Source organism: Malaclemys terrapin, chromosome 3 (assembly GCF_027887155.1).
Source record: "Malaclemys terrapin pileata isolate rMalTer1 chromosome 3, rMalTer1.hap1, whole genome shotgun sequence".
NCBI classification, from domain to species: Eukaryota; Metazoa; Chordata; order Testudines; family Emydidae; genus Malaclemys; species Malaclemys terrapin.
Window position 1 is genome coordinate 32,036,918 of NC_071507.1, and position 10,653 is coordinate 32,047,570.

The following is a 10,653-nucleotide window of genomic DNA, read 5'->3' on the forward strand; positions in this document are numbered from 1 at the left end:
GAGTTAAAGCTCTCTTTTCCCTTTGCTGCATGGGAGTTAGAAACAATACACTTAGGGAAGAAGACACTCTCAATGCTATGCCTCACCATTGCTTTCAAAACAAGGTCCATTACATGGAGCTGAATATGCAATCAGCTCAATTCTTTACCACAAGCTATTTTATATACATCTTCTGTACATTATGTGCTTGATATTTTTTCCTTTTGGTTAATGTTGTGTCTAATTTTTGTGACAAAGTTAGAGATTCTAATCCTATCCTAAATATGTATTTAAAAAAACAAAAACAAAACAAAAAACACTAATCTACCTCTAAACTTCTTTCAAAAACAATGACTGAGGAGACAGCATAAAGGTCTAATCCCAAAATGGTCACCTAAAGCCTTCATCCCTGTGAAACTGATTAAACAAATACTGTGCAGTTTGTGTAGAACAACAGTCTTATCTGATGTGCATGGTCCTTTTGTAAGAGATGGTCAAGACCATCCCCTAGCATTGTACTTGGGGAGCTCTAAAATAAAAGGTGTTATATAAATTTAAGTTATTTTGTAAAAATTCAAATGAGCACAGGAACTGCAATGACTACAGAACTCACCTTTATTTGTGCTGCAAAGTGAAGTAAAGTTAGAAGGCAGCATGTTATATAAGGGTAAGCCTTTTCTATGCCTGAAATTCTTTAACATGATCACTAAAAATGCCCCACTGGATATAAAGACAGTTATTAAAATGTATAATTACAGAACTAGATGACTATGCAATATAAATCTTTAACCTGAAACTGCAATATTATATTTTTTCCATCTTCTCAGACTATTAACTTTTAACAGAGAGGTGCCTCACATCTACCTTTGCTGGTGTCAGAGAAACCAGAAAACTCTGCTCCAATTTACTTGTAAATCTGCCCTGCTTGTTATGAGGAAAAATATGAAAAAGCAGAAAAGATCTGCAGTTATGAGATTCTTTATACTTCCCTAATAACAAATTCATTTTCTTGCTTTCTTCTTTCAACTTCTTCCCTGCCTCACATTTCCTGCAGATGAACAGGAAACAAAGCAGATAAAAGCTAGGTGAGCAGATAACTGAAGAGACAGTGAAGTCATTAGGTTCTTTCATTTACTCAAGATCATATTGCCTTCCACACACAAGTACAACACACACACCCCTTGAGGATAGTAGGAATTATTTATATGAACCATTATTATTACTAATTATCTGTATTATCATAGCACCTAGGAGTCAACGAAAGCAGAAAAGAGACAAACGATTAATACTACAAGGCAACAGTGTGATAATACTGGTTGGCATGATACCTAGTGGTCTCAAAACACCAGTGCCCTAAGCATTGTCAAGTTTTTTGTAGGCATCATGGCAAAGAGTTTAAGGAAGAGTTTGAAGGAGAACAATGAAGTGGCTTAGCAGATGTTTGTAGGGCGTTCCTCCCACACGAGGGGCAGCACAGGAGAAAACATGAAGATGTTTGTTTGAAAATTTAACAAGTGGGCAATGGAGGCTGTCATCATGGGCAATTGTAAGCAGGAGTCAAGTTTTTAATACTAAATGAGAGAGGATAGGATGGCCATGAAGGGCCTGGAATGCAACGACAAATAGTATAGTTTGATGCAATTGAGAAAAGGGAAGTGTAATGGAGGGATGCAAAAAGAGAGGTGATGTAGTGAGAGTGCAGAAGCATTCTGAATGGATGTGAGTGGGGCAAGATTGCATTTGTCAAGGCCAGAGAAAAGTAGGTAGCAGTAATTGAGGCTCAAGATGAGAGCCCAGAAAAGAATTTTAGCTGCATGGATGGACAGGAAAGGCCATATCTTAGAGAGGTTATGCAGAAAGAATCTGCAAGACTTGGACATGGGCTGGGTGTGAGGACCTAGAGAGAAGTCCCAGTCAAAGAGAACACCCACGTTTACAGGTCTGACAGGCAGGATGATGGTGTTGTCCAGGAAGGGCTTGCAGGGGGTGGGGAAAGAGATTAAGAGCTCTGTTTTAGCCACACTGAGCTCGAGCTAACAGCTACACATCCAAAGAAGATATAGAGAGACAGGCTGAGACTTTAGCTTGGACAGAAGCTGACAAGTCTGGAGCAGGTAGGTAGATCTGCAAGTACTCTGCACAGAAATACACCTCTACCTTGATATAACGCTGTCCTCGGGAGCCAAAAAACCTTACCACGCTATAGGTGAAACTTATTGAACTTGCTTTGATCCACCGGAGTGCGTAGCCCCGCCCCCTGGAGCATTGCTTTACCGTGTTATATCGGGTTGCGTTATATCAGTTGCATTTGTTTTCAGATGAGGTTAACAAACAAACAAGAAAGATGTGGAGGGAGAAGGGATGGGGACCAAGGGACAGAGCTATGTGGCAGGATGAGGAGGAATCCCCCAAAGGACATAATGAAGGAGCAATCAAAGAGGCCCTTAAACTTCTTTACACACACACACACAATTTAGGCTTAAGGTCATTATGCAAGAGGCAATTACTGAAGTTGGGAAGATCCAACTTTTTAAGGGCAAGCATGAAGAAAATCTGGAAAACAGCAATGGTTTATTAACTGGGGGGGGAGGGAGATAACATTTTTATAAAGACTTCAGTGCCCATGTACCCTTTCCTCAACTCTTCCCATATTCTCATTTTTATTCCCTGTATTTTCTCTTATTGTAAGTGTATATAAAGGCTCTTACTAACTAGAAGCTGACAATCTGATGAAGGTCTGTTTTAGGCTGGGTTGACTAACAATCTAGTTTGACCATGCAGAAGAATGTAGTGTTCAATATTCCTTAAACACCCATAAAAATGTAAAAACTGAGAAGCAATGAAATTAGCATACTCAAACATGTTTCTCATTAGAAACATAGAACTATGCACTCTGAGACTTAAGAGATGTAGCACTGCAACCAGTAGAACTGTTGGCGTAAATCTTAAAAGGTGGCACTCCTACTATCAATCCTACAGACGTACACTTCAAATCTAAACAAAATAGGTTGCTTCCCCTTGCAAATGTATTACATGTTGAAAAAGTTAACCTGAAATATGAAAGGATGAATGATACCCTTTTGAACTTTACTTAAAATAGCTTGAACAATTTATTGTCTCTGTGTAGTAAAGGACACCTTAGGTCAATATTACTTCATTTTAAAAACCAGAGCATCACAGCCTAAAAATAGTCACGACATGCTGTCCTCAAGCACCAATAGCTGATAACACTGTCATTCAGTTCAACATCACGTCATCAGTTTAATGAAATCAGATCTGCATCCCTTCCAATTCCATCCATCCTTTCTTAACTTCTGGTGAAAAACTGACATAGCCAGTGTGTGGGTCTAAGCTCCACTCATAAGGCAAGAGGCAGAGAAGGGAGGCTGAGAAATTAAATGCAGCAGCTCTCCCACCAGGACCGTTTGCCTAGTGCTTTCTGTTTTGTCTGATGATGTAGGTGTATGCTCGTATGACAGGGGAGGGATAGCTCACTGGCTTGAGCATTGGCCTGTTAAACCCAGGGTTGCGAGTTCAATCCTTGAGGGGGCCATTTTGGGATCTAGGGCAAAAATCCGTCTGGGGATTGGTCCTGCTTTGAGCAGGGGGTTGGACTAGATGACCTCCTAAGGTCCCATCCACCCCTAATATTCTATGATTCCACTCACAGTGCTGCAGGGTCCCAGATATCAGAAACAGTGAGCCGCACAGCTTTAGGAGTAACAGGTTGTGAAGAACCTGGGACATTCAAATAGCTTAGCTCTTGAAATTGTGACACAGTAATTATGACTTCCTGACTTACTTTTAAACTGTTTGTAAATCCCTGTAATCCAAAAGAGAACAAAATGCGTATTTCTGTAATACAAGTGACTATAAATGAATGAGAGGGACAAAATTTCAAAACAGGTAGAAGTCCTCATGCAAAAACGTACACACAATTATGCCTACAAATGTGGGTATACAATTATAGAAAGGAATTTGAATATCCTGTTGTCTGAAAAGAAGCGTGTGCATGCATTTTTGTCTGCAGATTTCAGGTCTTTTTAGAAATGTAACCCTTAAACACTTATTGTAAATTTTTTTTAATAAGTTTTTCAAAATTCACTTAGAATAATTTCCCAGTCATTCTAAATTCCCATTTATGAACGATAAAAGAAAGATGCAGTTGAGTTGTCCCTCAAGAGAAGTGAGTGCTACAAAATAATTATATGTGTTAATTTAATCTCTACTAGACAATTTCTTAATTTGAGGACTTTAGCTGACTTCCTTTTTCATCTTCCTTTATTGTCAGATACTATATTTGGTTAACCTGTTTATGTGCATCTTCCATCTAAACACTGACCCTTCCTAATTTTGAGGTCCTTAATGCTGTTTCCCTTTCAGTTTAACTCTCACCAAGACTACGTGCTCACCTGCTCACAAAAGCTGTAGAGCTCTAACTATATGGATGTAGTTAAAGTGGGTGAAGTGAACGCAGTTATACTGAGATAAATGTGCTTGTACCATTACTCTTTATTTTCATGTGGGAAGGAAAATAAGCTATATTGGTATAAGGCACCTTTACATCAGTTTAACTGAGTCCATACTAGGATTTGTACCAATACAACTATTTTGGTAAAAATTCACACTGGTATCTGAAATATTTATACCAGTATAACTTTCAAGTTCAGACCAGACTTGACTGCTAATGAGGTATAAAATGTTACAATTAACATGCGGAAACATTTTGCACTGGTGTAAATGATCGTGGAGGGCAATGATGAACGAGACACTAGTCAGATCATAAGAGGCAATATACCCAATATTTTTATTTTATTTTTATAGTTACAATGCACAAATACAAAATTCTCTTTTTTAAAAAGAAAGAACTCTTGCTAGAATATACCAAGAGAAAATTTAACATCAGCAACACCTCCTGTGACAAATAGTCAGTGCTGCATTGGATCACTCTCTAAACAAGAAATAGGATTCCTGAATGCTGACCGAATTGGAAGAGATTTTACATTACAATGTGTCAGGTAAGGGGCTAAAAACTTTAGGCTGGGGATGTCCAAGAGTCCAGTCTATGGACCTGTCAATTTTAGGCCAGCAGAGCTGTGAGAATCAGATAGGAACGTTACTGCATTCTCCCTCAGCTATTCTCAGTGATGTGCACAAAACAATGTTATATTCTCAGCAAAAATTGGGGCCTTGGCTGCATTTACAGCTGCCTCTGTTGTACAAGTGGACTATAAAGTGGGAGGCTATGGGTGGAAATCATAGCCCTCAGACCAGCCTGTCATTGCCCCAGGTTGGGAAGAATCCTCATCATATACCCTTGGTGATGATTCAGGAAAAACCCATGCCTGGACAGTTCAGTGAATTGGCTGTATTGACAGGTCCTTTCAACACTAAATCAAAAGTCTATAATAAGATTTGTAGTAAGTACAAGTTTCCACATGACAGTTGTTTGGTGCATTACACAAATCAGATTTATCATGTTTTCAGTGGACAGCTATCCACATAGCTAAAAATTATCCTCATAATGCCTATCACTGCTGGCCAGTTCCGCACACAGGCTAAAAATCGAACAGAAATGGAAACTGAACTTGTCTCTCTCCCCAGTGGTCTTAAAACAGAGTTGAGGAACATAATCAAGGCTGCGTGAGGAAAAACACTCTCATTGCTTATGATCTATTTGTTCTGTGGTTAGGGGACTTTGGTTTCCAGTATTGGCAGGCTGACACCTTGTAGACGGGAGGTATGCACTTTTAAAAAGTTTAATTTTTAGCAAGCAAGAAAGGGTTCATAATGTTAGAGCTACGGAGGCTTCCTTCCTGTATGATTTTTCTGTTTTTCTCCCCTCATTCTTAACAACTACTAGCAACTTTTCCATGAAAATACCTTTAAAAGTTTATCTCCCCTTGCTTAGTCCTCACCTAAGGTCACAATCATAAGAACATAAGAATGGCCATACTGGGTCAGACCAAAGATCCATCCAGCCCAGTATCCTGTCTACCGACAGTGGCCAAAGCCAGGTGTTCCAGAGGGAGTGAAACTAACAGGTAATGATCAAGTGTTCTCCCTCCTACCATCCATCTCCATCCTCTGACAAACAAAGGCTAGGGACACCACTCCTTAACCATCCTGGCTAATAACCATTAACGGACTTAACCTCCATGAATTTATCCAGTTCTCTTTTAAACCCTGTTATAGTCCTAGCCTTCACAACCTCCTCAGGCAAGGTGTTCCACAAGTTGACTGTGCGCTGCGTGAAGAAGAACATCCCTGTATTTGTTTTAAACCTGCTGCCTATTCATTTCATTTGGTGACCCCTAGTTCTTGTATTATGGGAATAAGAAAATAACTTTTCGTTATTCACTTTCTCCACATTACTCATGATTTTATATACCCCCTTAGTCTCCTGTTTTCCAAGATGAAAAGTCCTAGCCTCTTTAATATCTCCTCACATGGGACTCATTCCAAACCCCTAGTCATTTTAGTTGCCCTTCTCTAAACCTTTTCTAATACCAGTATATCTTTTTTGAGATGAGGAGACCACATCTGTATGCAGTATTCAAGATGTCGGTGTACCATGGATTTATATAAGGGCAATAAGATATTCTCCATCTTATTCTCTATCCCTTTTTTTAATGACTCCTAATATCCTGTTTACTTTTTTGACTGCCGCTGCACACTGCGTGGACGTCTTCAGAGAACTATCCATGATGACTCCAAAATTTTTTTCCTGATTAGTTGTAGCTAAATTAGCCCCGAATCATATTTTATGTATAGTTGGGGTTATTTTTCCCCAATGTGCATTACTTTACATTTATCCACATTAAATTTCATTTCCCATTTTGTTGCCCAATAACTTAGTTTTGTGAGATCTTTTTGAAGTTCTTCACAGTCTGCTTTGGTCTTAACTATCTTAAGCAGTTTAGTATCATCTGCAAACTTTGCCACCTCACTTTTTATCCCTTTCTTCAGATCATTTATGAATAAGTTGAATAGGATTGGTCCTAGGACTGACAAAGCCAAAATAGCCACTTTCCACCATCCCTTCTCCCTCTCCTTTAACACTGTGGAAATCACCATCATCGTTCTTGTTGCTCAGGACCATAATCTGCACGATACCTTTGCCTCAACTCTCTCTCTAGACCCATACATTCAGGCCATATCTAAATCTTGCTGCTTCTTTCTATACAGCATCTTTGAGATCTGGCCTTTCCCCTCTCTCCGCACAGCTAAAACTCAGATTCAAATCTTCGTCATTTTGCAACCAAACTACTATAACCTCTTCCCTTTTGGGCCTGACTCCCCTCAAACTTGCTCCCCTCAAGTCCATTTAAAATCTGCTCCTAAGATAGTCTTCCTGGCTCCTCAACCTGACATCAACGCCTCTTTAGATCCTTCCCCTTGCTTCCCCTTCACTTCCACATCAAACACAGGCTTCTTTTCTGTATTTTTAAGGCCTTTCACAACGTAGGGCTTGCCTACACTAAAAAGTACACCAGTATAGTTAAAGCAGTACAACCTCCTTAGGGTAGATGCAGTTATATCAGTAACAAGTTGCTAGAGAGAGAGAGAGAGAGAGAGAGAGAGAATGCACACATGCTATTCCTGTATGGGAAAGGAATAAAATATACCAGTATAAATCACCTTTATAATAGCATAATTGTATCCACACTAGAGCTTTTTCAGGTATGGATATTTCAGTAAAAAAGACACACGCCTAATCAAAATAGTTATATTGTAAATCTTAAGTATAGACCAGGCCTTAGTCCTACCTTACCTAGTTGTTCTAACAACTGATTGAAAAATCTATCTTTGACTTTGCTCCAACATTCCCAGTCTTTAATAGGAAAAGCTGACTGGTTGGTGGAGAACACCTTTGTACTTTCTCCGATGCCACTCCTTATGCAGGGGAAGAGTATATTATAAGCCATAAAGCTACCACACTTTATCCTCCTTAAGGCCCATCACTGCCATGACTCCTTCCAGGCATATGATGAGATCTGACTCTCTTCCCCTTCTTTCCTTTTCCTACTACCTTATTCTTCCAACTTCTTCACTCCCCTCATTCCTCACCCTGCTTCTAATTCCAGTTAGATACACTTTCTAAAAATAGCTTTAACAAAATTCTGCCAATTCTTTATCACATTCATTTACTTGCATGTTATATCCCTATAACTTATGCTCCACTTGTTCTGTATCTTTTAAACTGTAAGACCTCTAGGGTAAGGATTCTCTCTTATCTAAAAGAGCATAAGCTTTCGTGGACTACAGCCCACTTCTTCGGATGCATATGCTGTAGTCCACGAAAGCTTATGCTCTAATAAATTTGTTAGTATCTAAGGTGCCACAAGTACTCCTGTTCTTCTTTTTGCGGATACAGACTAACACGGCTGCTACTCTGAAACATCTCTTATCTAGTGTCTTAAAACAACAGGGCCCCTATCCTGAGTGGAGCCTCTGGGTGATACCATAATATTTAGCACTAACAACAGTGTAACAGAAAATGAAGATATAAATTAACTCTCAGTGTCAAACCAGCAGAGACAGGACAGAATGCTAAAGCAAGGCATACACTAGTCCTCAGTGGAAGTGCCTGTAATACTGAAATTCTGCTTGCAACATCAGATCCATTACTGAATAGTATCAGAGACCAGAGTCTACCTAGAGAGAGAACATAAGACACCTTCCTTCTTCTCTCTCCCTCCCTCCTCCCCCCCTCCAAACTATATTAACTTAACCAAAAAGCAACTTGCAATGTGGGTGGCTGGCTGGGTGGATGGAGTGGGGGGGGGAGGAGTAATCAACAATGTAGACAGGCTTCAGTCTCCATCACTGTTCAATGGCAGGTCTGAAATGACCGGTACAATACACACTATGGTGTTGCATCAAATAGGAAGTACTGAAAAAGTTTGCATATCATACTCCAGAGAAGGAACAGGGGAAGAGCAAGTGTGCAATTCATTAGAAGCATGCCAGGTACTCCTTAATGTGTTTATTTGGGGTGTTGGGTGCACACCAATAAATATTTCAATTCTAAATTTTTTAAGAAATGTATTTCCACTGCACAAATCTGTAAAAACATGACATGATAAAATCTATTTAATTAAAACAACACAGGTCTCAGAAAATATCTTTTATACTTTTAAATGTAAACAATAATGTAAGCTTAACAGATATTTACCATATAATATCTAAATACTCAATAGAACATACTTCTCCCCTTGCAGAATAATACAATTTAATACTTTACTATGTATTTATATAGCCCCCATCACAATAGCATCTGAACACCTGATTTTGATATCATGCTGATGTAAATCAGAACACAATTGATATTCTGATCACGCATCAGCTTTACATTCATGTAACACTCTGAATAAGGCTCACTGTTTGCTCATTAACCACTCTTATTAGCATTATGATTAAACATTCTTAATGAGGTAGCAGCCAGGGGACAAAGGCAGACCCCACTATGCTTTAGAGTATTCTAATAAAAGAATGGTTCCACCGAAAGTCCATTTTTTAGCACAGGGCTTAAAACAACCTCTACTGTCCCTTTGACTGTTTAAGTAAAACAGAACACCTACCTGTTTTGACACTTATCTAGTCTTCATTAGTTAACACATGTCACTTCCACAGCCAGAGAGAGTCCCTGAGGATTACCTGTAACAATGGACAGCAAAAAAGAAGTCCAAGTTATTTTATTTTACTCCATTTGCTTAACATAAGGCAACCCTGAAGAGCTGAAAATCGCCAGCAAGCACAAAGAAAGTTTCCACTCCCCACCCACCCCCAGCCACATAAATCGAAACAAACTCTGGAACCACTTCTGTGAGGTGCTGAGAGCCCTGGACTCCCACTGACTTCAGTGGAGATGAGGACACGCACCATCTGCCAGGCTAAGGACCAGCTCTCACTACCTGTATGTGCGCGCCAGACAAGTTACGCTTGCAATCCATCCAAAGGGAGGCCCGCTGACAGACCGACTAGAGACGATCTGTCTGCACCCTGGTGCCAGCACTGCCCGCTTGTCAGCCCTCCTGCAGCCAGCTGAGGAGAACTTGGTCACATGACGACCCAGAGGCAGAAAAGTATTTCTGAACACAACCAGGAGAACGTGATCATGAGCCACGCTGAGAGCCCGAGCCCCGACCTGTCCGCTAGTGCATTCACCGCCGCCAGCGCAAAGCGGGGCGGCGCTCTGAAGCGGCTCGGTAGAGCGTTATCCTCCGGGCCGCTGTAGGACGGACCAAGGGCAGGCAGCGAGTTCGGGGCTGCCCGCGCACCCGGCCCCAGCCATGTGACTGCAAGTCAAACGCAACCGCGAAGAGCTCGCTCCGTCCCTGCGCACGGCCACTGCGAGGCCGCCACACCAGGCGCTACTTGTCCCGGCGGCCTTCGAGCGGTCCCGGCTCCGGGTACATTTCTGTACAGCGCCGAGCACCAATGCCCGAGCCCGGGAGGAGGCACGAGCAGAACGGTTCTCTCCAGCGGGAGGCTCCCAGCCAGGCTTGGGGACCCGGAGCCCATAGACAGCCAGGCCAGATACCACCAGAAACTCTGGGCCGCAGTAGGACAACCCCCGACTCCTCTTACCTTGTTTGACTGGCGGCCTCGCTCCGGAAGCGGGAGGATGCTCGGACGTGACCCGGATGTTGATGTGCACTCGGCCCGCCC

The 10,653-nt window shown here is 41.2% G+C and overlaps 1 protein-coding gene across 5 annotated transcripts in view; it reads right to left on the reverse strand.

Moving 5' to 3' along the window:
- The window catches only part of ASB3 (ankyrin repeat and SOCS box containing 3), a 120,738-nt gene extending 110,118 nt beyond the window's left edge, over positions 1 to 10,620 (reverse strand). Inside the window, exons 1-2 of one of the 5 annotated variants that reach the window (XM_054024457.1) lie at positions 10,573 to 10,620; positions 9,564 to 9,639 (exon numbers count right to left, since the gene is read on the reverse strand). The gene's annotated coding sequence lies outside the window, so the exon portion shown is untranslated. Of the gene's footprint in view, positions 1 to 9,563; positions 9,640 to 9,896; positions 10,129 to 10,572 lie in introns of those variants that run through there. The other 4 variants (XM_054024458.1, XM_054024455.1, XM_054024461.1 and 1 more) reach the window with 4 other exon arrangements.
- Positions 10,621 to 10,653: the final 33 nt, after the last annotated feature.